Here is a 12806-nt window from a genome sequence, read left to right on the forward strand (position 1 = left end):
GTGTCAACCATATAATTTCATAAGTTAGAGCTTACCGTCCATAAGCTTTGCCACCACCACTTGCATACACCACCGAGGGATCCACCGGTTCATGTCGCCAGTCGAAGTCAGGGCCATGGCGACGAACCATCTCCTCCCCATATGCCGCCTATACATCATTCACAACCTTACAAATGCAGGAATTTCTATACTTTGAACGTTTGTACTTTTGGGCCAAAACTCACCAGTCGATCCGTGGCTGTTTGGCTGTAGAGCTGGTCAGGGTTGTTAGGGTCTGGTCCTTTGTGGCCCTCCTGGTAGACCTCAATGTCACTAGGCTTTTGGCTACTCGTAGCTTCCTGTATAAACAAAAAACATTCATAAGCAATCGTACTATTTGCTGATCGACATAGCTAGATCAAACTTACCATTCTTTTAGCTTTTTGTAGCATGTCGTCACCGCCAAACTTGTGGTTAGGATTGGTTCCTCGACATTGCCTGTGGTGCGTTGACGCTTTCTGGAAGCCTTTGGAAGCCCAATATCGACACCAAGCATAGTACGCATGAGGCACGGGCGCCATCCATGGAACCATCACCTGCACACACAATGTTACATATTATATCAATCACAACAATCAATAAAAAGGGTAAAACAAATTGAATACTAACCTCACGATATTGATCCTCAGTCAAATATATCTTTGAGGACCCTTCCTTTTTATTCCAAGGGCCTGCTTCTTCCGGATGATTTTGAAAATATAGGTTTGTAGCCTGAATTCTCGCATAGTATATGGCATCCTTCACGTTCAGCGTGCCCCATGTAATCCTCTCCGTCAGGCAATCGATATCAAAGCTACAACATAAAGAATACAAATACAATGGTATAAGTCATAAAATTACAATATTTAGAAACATAACAAAAACAATAAAGAATTCATACCCAAAAGTCATTACGCATAAGTCCCTGTCTGTCGGTGTGGCTTCGTTCCATTTTAAACATGTACTTGTCCCAGGTACTGACGAGCACCTCATCCTCGGTATCACCGTTTGACACCTTCACTATACCAGGGTAGTGAAGGCGGCAAACAGAACCCAACGTAAGGTTAACCTGAGTGTGGTGTCCCTTGCCATCAAAGGATAGGTCCTCCCAATTCCTGCATTACACATAAACATTAACAATACACATAATAGTTATATGAAAACTAGTTGGCAACTCTTCTTCTTGAAACACCTCATCAACCTGCTCAAGGTGACCAATTTGATATTCGTCCTCACCAGGAGTGTATAGGCGTTCGTGGGATTTATATTGTACACAACCCTCCATGTAGACAACTTTTTGCATGGATATGTCGAGAAATAAACTGGTCTGCTTGATGGGCAAGGATATACGTGTCGTGTCCTTGAAGCAATTTTTCAGGTTGGATCTGTGTCATCCCAAATTCGGTCCTATACTACTTTGGGTCATACCATTTACACTCAAAGAAAACTAGCATTAAAGGCTTATTTCCAGCAAATGTAATCTCGATTATATTTTTTATTTTCCCGTAATAGCAGGCTTCGTGTCCTTTCATGTCGGTTGCCCTAGTAACGACTCCACTATTTTGAGTGGCGGCCATAGGATGACTTGATTCCAAAATGCTTGAACGAAAGCGATATCCATTGACGTCAAAACGTCCATAGTTTTTGGCAGTTACGCTTCCAATAGATAACTGACGTAAGTCATCATTTAAATTCATTTCCTCCCCAAATTGTCAATTACGACACAAAGCATTAGCAAATTCTGTAATATTAGTTAACTAAAATTAGGTCTCGGAGCCACATAATTAAGACTTACACGGTCTCGAAGCCACATAATGAAATTAGGTCGCCCATGCATACCATCGCGTCGCAATTTGTCTATGTCTCTCGTTGTTGGCCTACCGAGACACCTCATGTTTTGTTCATCAAACTCGTTGTCAAATATTATTGTATGACATGAGATATTTGATAACATAAACTAATTCACATATGAACAATTTACAGAAATAAGTCTTACACAAAGTATTTCTCCACCTCAGGCATATTCGTGAACATGTACAGTAAAGCAGACTTCCGTTCTTCCATAGTGAGGTGATATGCCTTGGGAGGACCAACGACTTTGCCGTTTGTCTGAAAAATCGAAAGATCACTACACGGAGGCATCTCTCGTTCATCATCATGGTACCTTTTCTTTCGAGCAAATACATTATGTTCTTCTACAAAGTAACAACTTGTGAAGTGTGCTACCTCCTTCAGTTTAAATTGTTTCGCAATACATCCTTCAACTCTTGCCTTATTGCCCACCATTGCTCTAAGCTTCTTTAATGCTCTTTCTATATGAAACATCCACCTGTACTGAACAAGACCACCGACCTTAGCCTCATATGGAAGATGTGTAAAGAGATGCTGCATAGGATTGAAGAAACCCGGTGGAAATATTTTTTCCAATTTGCACAAAAGCACCGGTGCCTCTTTCTCCAGCTGTTCCATCACATCTCTTCTAATTTTTTTAGCACACAACTGTCTGTAGAAATAGCTAACTTCAGCTAACGCTTTCCACACAGCATCGGAAATGTACCCACGAAACATTACAGGCACGAGCCTTTCCATAATTATGTGGAAGTCATGGCTCTTCAATCCATTCATCTTCATTGTCTTCAAATTCACAGATCTTCTAAAACCAGCAGCATAACCATCGGGGAATTTAATATCCTTCATCCACTTCATCACTTCTTTCTGTTGCTTAGGTTTCAGATAATAGTCAGCTTTTGGTTTGCCTCCGTTTTCTCTAAGCACTTGGGTTGGACGATCAGATATCACTGCTAAGTCCATGTGTGCCTTGTCATTGTCTTTCGTTTTATCAGGGAAATCCATACATGTATTTATGAGGGCTTGGCAAAAGTTACTCTCTTGATGCATGACGTTGATGTTGTGCATCAAAATCAATGACTTAGCATAAGGAAGCTCCCACAAGCCACATATGTGAGTCCAGTTATGCTCCTCACCAAAACCTTGATACCTTTTCCCACTATCGTCTAGGACAAGTTTCCTATGCTCTTCTGTAATTTCTATCCCACTACGTCGCTTGGGCGGTCCCTTCGTGACGATGGTGCCCTTCCTAAACTCCTTTCTCTGCCTTCTGAAGGGGTGATTGAAGGGTAGAAAACATCTATGGCAATCAAAGTAACATATCTTGCCACCAGCACTAAGACGAAAACAATCTGTATCTTTAGCACAATAAGGACATGTCAATCTACCATGCACGCTCCATCCAAAGAAAATACCATACACCATAAAATCATGAACTGAGAACAGATACGCAACACAGAGATTGAATTTCTGCTTCTTGAAGTAGTCATAGGCTTCCACTCCTCGCCATAGCTTCTTTAACTCTTCAATCAGTGGTTGAAGCATCACATTGAGGCGTACGCCAAGATGCTCAGGCCCAGGTATAACAAGACATAGGAACATAAACTCATATTTCATGCAAAGAGCAGGTGGAAGGTTATACGGTATGGCAATGATAGGCCAACATGAATACGATGCAGCGGTCATATTGAAAGGTGTGAAACCATCAGTTGCCAAGCCGATACGAACGTTTCTTGCATCGATGGCAAACTCTGGATCCAAGTTGTCATGAGCCTTCCATGCAGCACCATCTGACGTGTTCACCATTAACCCATCTTGTCTGTCCGTACAATCTTTATGCCACCTCATGTGCATAGCGGTCGTCCTCGAGAGAAACAAATGTTTCACTCTAGGAGTGAGAGGCATGTACCGAAGCTGTTTATGTGCAACCTTTGTCACCACCTTCTCCCCATCTTCATTTACAAGCTCAACGTACCTCGACTTCCCACATTTTAAGCATTTTTGCTCTCTACCATGTTCCTTCCAAAAAAGCATATAGTTGTCCTGACAAACATCAATCTTCTCATACTCCACACCAAGACCTTCAAGCAATTTCTTAGATTGGTACATGTCTTTGGGCATCTTGTGACCCGTAGGAAGAACCTCGCTAATCAAATCCACAAGCTCCTTGTAACAATTAATTGAGAATGCAAACTTGGACTTAATTGACATCAGCCGGGTCACGAATTCGAGGACGGTCACGTCAGTGTGCCCGTGAAGAGGCTCTTCTGACGCTTTGAGGAGGTCGAAGAACTTCTGAACCTCCGGTGTAGGTGAATCATGATGATCTGGGGCCAGTTTAGGCTGCAGATCCTCAAGCATCTGGTCCATCCTATCAACACCTTCACCGTCATCAACTTCTACTTCTGCTACTCGTTCAACGTCTTCACCGTGGAGATACCAGACCTTATAGCCTGGCACGAAACCATGTGAGTACAGGTGTAGTGTGACCTGCCTCTTGGTGTGGCTAGTCATATTTCTACAATTATTGCATGGACACCTAATATTATCTATTTGTGACAAAGGAGCTGCATGGTCCAGAAACATCTGAGTTTTGGCAAACCATTCACTTGTGTGACACCCACCCTTTTTGAAACCTTCATACATCCAATCACGTCTATCACCCATTATTACGGTTGTGTACGAGTAAAAAGTGTGTGTGAGATATTCATATTTATACACGTCACACAGAACATGTATAAGACATACATGTGATGCATAGCGGTCTGAAACAGGTGACACATAGTTTGTAAAAATATATGTAGTTGCAACAAGTAGTATAATCAATACATAACATGACATTCACAATCAAAATCATTAACTAAAATAAACACAATTTATATTTAAGCTAATACTTGCAAGGCATACAATTTATATTTAAGCTAACTCTAATCGAATAGAAGTTAACTCCCGTCGGCCACAAAAAACCAACGAAAATAAACGGATTAACATACATATTAAGCACTTCTAACATATTTGCATTGCATAGGTTTAGTATTATACCTCGATGACGTTCTTCGTTGGGGCCGAGGAGGCAACGTGGCGGTGGTGTGGCGATGGTGAGACGGCAGCGGCGGTGGGGCACGAGGAGGCGAGCTACGTGGCGACAGTGGGGCGCGGGGAGGCGGCAGCGGCGGTGGGGCGGCTGTGGGGCAGTGGTGGCGGTGGGGCGGCGAGGCGGCGGTGGGCAGGGGCGCCGGTGTAGGGGCGCGGCGGTGGGTAGGGCGCCGGCGTAGGGGCACGGGGAGGCACGGCGGTGGGCAGGGGCACCGATGTAGGGGCGCGGGGAGGCGCGGCGGTGGGCAGGGGCACCAGCGTAGGGGGCGGCGAGGCGGCCGTGGAGAGGGCGGCGGCGTAGGAGAGGGCCGCGGGTAGGGGAGAGACGGCGGCGCACGGTAGGAGAGCAGGGAAATGAGCTCGTGCGGGAGACCGCGACTGTAAATATCTTAACTCCCGTCGGCCTAGGTCACTAGCCGACGGGGGTTACTTAATCCGCGTCGGCTAGTACGTGAGCTGACGGGCGTTAGTTAATCCCTGTTGGCTGGCGTACTAGCCAATGGGGATTAAATTTATTGCCGTCGGCCATCTTGTAGCCAACGGGAGTTACCTTATTCCCGTTGGCCTCGGCTGGGGCCAACAGGAATTAGTGTGGCCGACGGGAATCGCAAGGATTCCTGTAGTGTTGATGATGCTATGCGGCCCGAAAGGCGGACATCTACTGCGGCGGGTCTCTCTATCCCTTTTTCTCTTCCTAGTCTGGTGAAGCGCTCGACACAGGCAACTACTCGATCTTGCGCGGCTCCTTGCTTCGAATATGGTTTATGAGAAGCCGAGGCTTATGTCTATATATACATATATCCCCATGGGATCCATGTTGACCAAATCTGCCCTTAATAGCAAGGGGATTCCTCCCCCATAGATCACCCAAGCCACCCATGCATTGACCAATGGGGACCACGGTGGGTGTCTCACCCAAGCAAGCGGAAGGTTACCGTGCATGGCATGCGGGCCCATCTAGACATACTAGTTCCCATCGCAAACTCTGCCAATTAGGATCAAATCGATGGCATATCGTAACAAAAAAATTCTACATGCCCTATTGATTGCTCTTCTCGAACACGCACAGAAAATAGTCAGTTTTTGGGGCTGGTTTGGTGCCTAGCGATTGGATCCATAGGGAGGGATGGTACGACAGCTCGTGTCCATCTGTCAGTGTTGGTTGGTGCTTGCACGTTTGAACCAGTGAAGACGACGTGTTCATGAAACTATGCCAACTACGTGGCTCCCTGCTTGCAGGAATTATAGGCATGACCTAGGCCGGCCGCTTCGCCGAAGAGGGTACGGTAGGGGAGGGGATTTATCTAGGCCGAGGGTACAAGGTGGTCCGCAAGCAGGTTAGCTTCACCCCTTCTTTCTTTTCACTAGGTGAGTGACCGTGTGTTGCAATGGAAACATATAATACTGTGATAACTTATGTACAAATGTGTGTTATACTGTTAAGATGAGCCGTCTATTAGCCCTAGATTTGCAAAAGAACATGAAAAATCATGATATCAATGTGCAACACGCACAGTTTCTTTGTACTTGCAATGTTTGGAGCAACCTTTCTGATGTATTCTTCTCGCTTTTTCAAGGGTAAGAGTTTAATGTGTTTGACAAGCTTGCAACAATCGAGCTTGCATTGGGAGCACTTGGCACGTTCTATTTGAAACAATGCCTACAGATAATTACTAAAAAGCTTTATTACATATATTTGAATTAACTTGCAATTTTCTTTGATTTTATATAACTAAAAATAGTCCTAACTATTCAATGGCACCTACAAAAATTGTTCACTTATGTGGATAACAGAAAGAAGACTCAACTGTCACAGGGTCCTACCACTGGTTCTTAATCTGTATTCCTGGAAACAAGCTAGAACACAGAATAAATCTTCAAAATATTCTGGTGACTTTGCAAGCCTTCCACTGAACCAAGTAAAACAATATTATTGTGACCAAATATTATTTGTTTATAATAAAAAACAGGATTTACATCAAAACACAAGGAGTTGTTACTTGCAAAGTCCTTGACAAAGTTTGCACAGAGGTTCATCGTCAGTGGTCCAGCCCTGAGTGTACTGTCTCTGTATACATGTGCTATTACACAACACATATCTCCATTTAGAAGTATCAAAATCCACGTATCTGACATTTTGGATCAGTTGGTTAGAGCCTAGAATATAATTGGAAAAATAAATCAAAGTTCATATTACCCCACCAAAATGCGTTGCGATGACGCACATGAACAGATATTATAATTTATCTTTTCACACTATATTTATCAGAACAATCCGTTCAATTTGGATACACAAGATCTAGTCCATAGAAAACAAAGCTTACATCTGCAGGTCAGCTTCGTCTTCATCCATAAACTGCACAGGTCGAAGCAGCATATACACCATGGCTAGTTGCCTCATCTGTCTATACATAGAAACAAGCGAGCGCCAGTTCGATGAGTCCATGAACAAAAAAACAGGTGACCAACCAACACTGACATCAAAGGTTGAGAACTCACCATATGTAGTACCTATCATCTGTAAATTGTTTCTGCATTCTCCCCGATAGTTCAATCTTCACTGTACCACAAATGCAAAGGGTCGGGCATCGAAGCTTGAAGGTTTCAAAAAAAATTCCTATCACAGCAGAATAAAGTAGCGTCGATAAAATTACCAAATCATCCATTTAGTAAAACAACCAGGCGGGGAGCTGCAAGTTAAAGATTGTAAACAAGGTTCAAAAGTGAGCAGCCAATCATGTAGAATCACACCAACGACGACGACTCATGTACACAGCCAAGAAGAGAAGGGTGAATAGGACGATGACGATGCCTCCTGCACAAAGCCAACACACGCGCCATGTCCGTCATCAATGGTTAGGGTAGGTAAGATGCTAAGATCACAAGATGACCGTCAATGAAGGTTTGTTTCTGATTTCATAGCACTTCTTACCTAAAGATGAAGGTAAGGTGGCTCAGTGTCGAGGAGCATTTCAGTTTCCTGAGCACTCGATGCCTAATGATGACAGTCGAAAGGTTGCTAACAATATGATCAAACAGAGAGTGAGGGAATGAAGGACCTAACTTTTCAGAATGCTCGGTATTAGAAGAGAAGAAAGTAAGTAATTATAGTAGTTGATGCAAAATGTTCTGAGTTGTCTAAATTTGAGTATGACTATCATGGTGTATGCAATTCCATTTGACATAGTTTATTTATGAAGGTTCTCCATTTATCATAAAATTTTAGCAACAAACTGCTACAAGTAAATCCCAATTAAACTGAACCTTCCGGTGATCAGTGTAGGCAAGCATAACTAAGTTACCTTTTCAAGCCACCTACAGTGGATTTAATGAAGAAACTTAAGCTTGACAGGTTTTAATTAGATATTCCCTTCGTAACTGCAAAATTTTTAGATCTGTATAAGCAGATTATAGAATAATAAACACTTGTACAAATAATTGAAGTTGTGAGTTATAGAATTTTAGATGCAGTATTGAGTATTGAGTATTTCTTTATGTTTCTTTGTGAGTATTGAGTACAGTAGCTGGCTGCAAGAAGATGTCCTAAGAATGTTGGCACCAAACTTCTACAGTTTAGTTAAGTACAAGAACAACTCAATTAGCCAGGAGCTGAGGAACAATGTGTAGATTAGAAGCCAACAGGAAAGAATCACCCATTCAACTGAACTGACTCGTTAATATGGAAACATTACAAAATCTAGGATAATTGCAGAAGTAAGTGCTTAACTTTGGTGTTAGAATAGGTTAAAATGTAATCATAGCTATAGAGACATCTGCTTTTGAAGTGTTACGTCCAAAATATTGAATATTTGGTGCGAAAACGTTACATTTATTTAAGCTCACCATCCAATTCTAGTGTTGTAGATATATATTGTTTCTTTCTGTAATTCTTCTAACTGTCCAATGTCCATTTATAATAGCACAAATGAAGTTATCAACTAAAGTAAATTCATGCATAAAATGTGATGTACCTTCCATGAAGAAACAAAATCACTCATGACGCAACTCCTAGTGCACTTTCCGCAACCTTTATCTTTGCCTGCACCACGACAGGTATCAAGCTAGCAAGATTTACTTGAAATCTAAATATTTTGACTAATTATTATATTAACTATAATAATATAGAAGTAACTTCCAAATTGAAAAGTTGGGCTAAACCTAACCGAAGTGTGATTGACATATGTTCCACATCGACAAATTTTAGTATTAGGAGATAAATGAGAATAATCAATACAATATAATAAGCGAGATTTTCAGCTTACAAAATGCATTTTTTTAGAATTCTTATTGCTTTGTTGTTTTAGGATGATGACAAATACGAGTTTGTTGACCCTGCCAGGATTTAACAATTAGTTAAGACCTACTTGCGGTTTGTTTCATTCCCCATATATACATGGCAGGAGAAAACTTCGGTGGCTTCTTAGAAACGATAGGAAAGAGAACAAACCATGCTCCTGGAAAGTTCCATCTTGCTTGGCGACCCGTACGTGTTGCCGCAGACCGATCGATCCCCCGTTAGGGAATCAAACGATGGAGTGCCTCACCGTCGCTGAAGCGGAGCAGTCGTGGGCCACAGTTGTCGCCGGAAAGACAACAAGCCGGCTGGATCCCAATCCTCCTGAGCAAGGAGCATGATGCCATGACGCCTATTATCCACCGCCATGCACCCTTAATCTCGCCCCCGCCGTCCCCACCGCCTTGCTAGGGTTGCAGATTGAAGTTGACTCCGCCTCCGCCACTGTGCCCCCTTGACCTTGCCGTCGCTTTCCCCATCGCCTCGCTACGGTTGCCGGGCTAAGGCGGCGTGGGGAGGGAGGCACAGAGCTACAAGCCTTGTATGGATATTGTGCAACTCAGTCATCTTATACTCCACAGTGAACTTCTCCATCTTCATGGATCCATCAAAATCGCTGAAAAATTGTGTAACAATACCATGCTCCTTAGTCCCCTCCTTTATGATCTCAAGAAGCATGTGTTTTGCACTATCATAGACCTCAATCACTGCACAACAACAATAATCATTCTTACATATCTTCCTCCATAGCCTGGGATCAGATCCTGTAACTTCTTTTGCCTGACCAAGTGCAAGTGACAGCTCATTACAGAGCAAGAAACAAGGCCAACGGATTACACACACATTCCACAGCTCAGGTGGCAGCTCAAGAAGCTCAACCTCACAGTCACTAGCAATGTCTTCCTCCCGGAACTTGCTTATTAACTCATTCCAAATAAGTGCAAACCATTGTGCCTCCACCAAATTTGACTCAATCTTCTGAAAGGATCTGCTGAAACCATACCTTAGCTGTAATCATTGCCAGAAATTGTGAAAAAGGTTGGGCAAGAAGCTCTCATTCACCTGCTGCTCCTCTGGCATGATGTTGAATGACATGGCACTTGCAAAGAACTAGAACCTAAGTCACAGTTGTTTCATGTCCCTGATCTCTCCCAAATGCGCAAAAAGCCCCACAAATGCACCCGACAAAGAAGAAAATATAGCATACCAAATCTGGATATCCATGAGGCTTTGTTCGGTTATTGATATTACATGTGTATTGGAGTGTATTGGGTGGGATTGGGTTGGATTTTGACTTGTTATGGATCTAAACCGGCTCAATCCCACCCAATACATGTGGATTATCACCAAAACGAACAAGCCCTGAGGTAGATCAACACCACTCGTAACGAGAGCACAAACACCGCAAAACGATTGCTTTGGTCAAAGAACTCATGGCAAGTGTACTAGATTCCATTCAGCTTGTATATCTCTTTTGTGGGTTTTACAAGTAGTCTGATTTGGAGAAAATAGCTGAAGTCAAACTTCACGGCGAGCAAAAGCACCCAAAAGATGGAGTACTTGACATTGTCAAATGTGCCCTCACATAGTCCTCGACCAACAAAGCTGCGGCTCTGGAACCACCAGGTCAGGGCATAACAGATCTTCCAATTTGTCTTCTCCAATGCGTTTCGCACCCAAGGCTCAATGAAGAGCACGATGGCAAGGACCTCAAGGATAACAAACGCTGTAGCTGCATAGAGGAAGCTCCTCATCCGTGAATCAGCTGCTGACGACCACTGCCCATTGTCTGTCCTCTGGTTCCAGACCCTCTTGTATAGGACAGAGAACGCAACAGCGCAAGCGACTGCAACAACGACCTTGAGCACCATGCACACAACAATCATTTGGCCATCCCTAAATATGTGGCGGAACTGTGTGCCGATGTTCAGTAGAGACTGGAGGAACCGGAGCGCAGCCCAGGTGATGAAAACGGTGAGCACGCGCACTTGTGTGTCCTTGTACTCTGAGCCACGAGATGAGAGCAGATCATCCCACGACCACTTGGCGCCCTCACACGCCACAATTGCTGCAGCTTGCAGGTAGAGAAGCAGCATGACCCACAACCTATCGAAGTTCCTATAAATGTTCCAGAACGAGCGGACCTCGACGAAGCCCGTCTTGCATACGTGGCTGCGGTCCGGCAGGGTGTGGAAGAACTGGCACGACTGGTCCATGGGCCAGCCGAGGCGGTCGAACACGTCACGGTGCATGAAGTACTCGTTGATGTCGTCGTAGTTCCTCCAGGTGGCGTGTGGCGCCTTGCCGTCGCGGCTGGACTCGGCCTTGGCGCGGATGATGTCGTAGATGGGCGTGACGACGCGCACGAGGAAGGCGTTCTCACCGTGCATGGTGGGGTTGGCGGGGCGGCCCGTGGTGGTGTCGATGAAGCCCTCAAGGATGCAGTGCAGCTCGGTCGCCATGTGGTGGTAGATGTAGCAGAGGTAATCGGGCATGAAACGTAGGTTGGCAGCCTCGCCCCAGACGAGCAGGTGGAGGCCCGTGTAGAGCAGATCGGTGTGTGGGTCGCCCTCGAGGATGTAGATGGAGGGGCGGCGGCTGAGGAAGTCGCACTAGGAGGTGTAGTTGTGGAGCAGCTTCTTCCAGATTTGGCGCGCGATGCGGGGCTCGAGCGTGTTGGAGAAGTCAGCGGAGGAGAGGCGCATCTGCGTGTTGGCGAGGAGGAGCACGAGGTGCTCCCGCTGGTTCCTGACGTTGTCGCGCTGGAAGCTAAAGAAGGCGTCGAGCCAGTCCATGAGGTCCTAGTCGGCGCGCCACAGTGAGAAGGGCGGCGGGTGGAGGCCGCCCACCGCCCTGAGTGCCGTCGCGGTAGCCCGCACCTTGGGGAACCGGAGGGACGGGTGCTCGGCGAGGAGGTCGTGGATGGGCAGGATGTTGTAGAGGGTAACCGCGCGTCGCTGGGTGCCGCACGGCGTGGTCATGCTAGCATTGGTTGCAATGAGTTCAGGGCTGGGGTATCTTGGTAACATCTTTGGTGGGTTTGAGGATGAGGACCAATAGAGGGCGCCAGACGGTCGGCTGAGGCAGCATGGATGTCGAGGGCGCAGAGAGGGGTAGTTTGGGTGAAGGGGATTTCGTGGGGGTAGGGAACACGATGTGTGCTGGGCCGGTGGGTGGGATCGGAGAGCGAACGATGCCGCGGGATCGGACGGCTTAGATCACAGAACGATAGAACGGGCGACTGAGATTGTCTAACGGCAGAATGCAAGGGAGGCAGGCTACCCCTTGTAGCCTTAATAAGTAGTAGAGATTTTCCATGTTCAAATTTAAACCTAGTTTCACAATTCAAATCAAATGAAATGCACAACAAAAACTCCAACATGATATGCAGCAAAAACTATTTCTATTCTAATTATACATTCTATTTATTTAGATAAATGTTTTTAAATGCATAAATCACAAAAGAATAATCCACACAAATAATTAGTTGAGGATGTTCTATTATTTCTTTTTTAAGTTTCAATTTCAATTTAGTTTTAAAAATCAAATC

The 12806-nt window shown here is 44.8% G+C and overlaps 2 pseudogenes; both read right to left on the minus strand.

Annotated features, from left to right (window-relative positions):
- Positions 1-9742: 9742 nt before the first annotated feature.
- LOC111591163 (callose synthase 12-like) lies at positions 9743-11718 on the minus strand (annotated as a pseudogene).
- A 3-nt stretch (positions 11719-11721) lies between these two features.
- On the minus strand, positions 11722-12051 carry LOC111591164 (callose synthase 12-like; annotated as a pseudogene).
- Between the last annotated feature and the right edge of the window lie 755 nt (positions 12052-12806).

Source organism: Zea mays, chromosome 3 (genome assembly GCF_902167145.1).
Source record: "Zea mays cultivar B73 chromosome 3, Zm-B73-REFERENCE-NAM-5.0, whole genome shotgun sequence".
Classification (NCBI taxonomy): Eukaryota; Viridiplantae; Streptophyta; class Magnoliopsida; order Poales; family Poaceae; genus Zea; species Zea mays.